Source organism: Penaeus monodon, chromosome 15, assembly GCF_015228065.2.
Source record: "Penaeus monodon isolate SGIC_2016 chromosome 15, NSTDA_Pmon_1, whole genome shotgun sequence".
NCBI classification, from domain to species: Eukaryota; Metazoa; Arthropoda; class Malacostraca; order Decapoda; family Penaeidae; genus Penaeus; species Penaeus monodon.
Genome location: NC_051400.1, coordinates 27,704,737 through 27,704,963, shown reverse-complemented (window position 1 = coordinate 27,704,963; position 227 = coordinate 27,704,737). Strand labels below are relative to the sequence as shown.

The window sequence follows — 227 nt, the reverse complement described above, 5'->3', positions numbered from 1 at the left end:
TCCTTCGTTGTTCTACTCGCAAACGGTAAAATTGTTTCACTTCTTGCTGCTATGAAAGATCCTCAAGATACTTTGTGAAAGCATTTAATGCTAAACAGTATATATCAGTGTATAAAATATTGCAGAACATATTAGGATGACAAAATTAATCATAATCATTATTGATATCGAAGCGGATGTGTGGAAGTGTAAACATGTATAAGTATAACATAGTTGGATATGAGTCA

At 31.7% G+C, this 227-nt stretch overlaps 1 protein-coding gene across 1 annotated transcript in view; it reads right to left on the bottom strand.

Annotated features, from left to right (window-relative positions):
* LOC119581885 (P3 protein-like) overlaps positions 1-227 on the bottom strand; it is a gene marked incomplete at its 3' end in the record, with an annotated part of 3,885 nt that overhangs the window by 2,786 nt on the left and 872 nt on the right.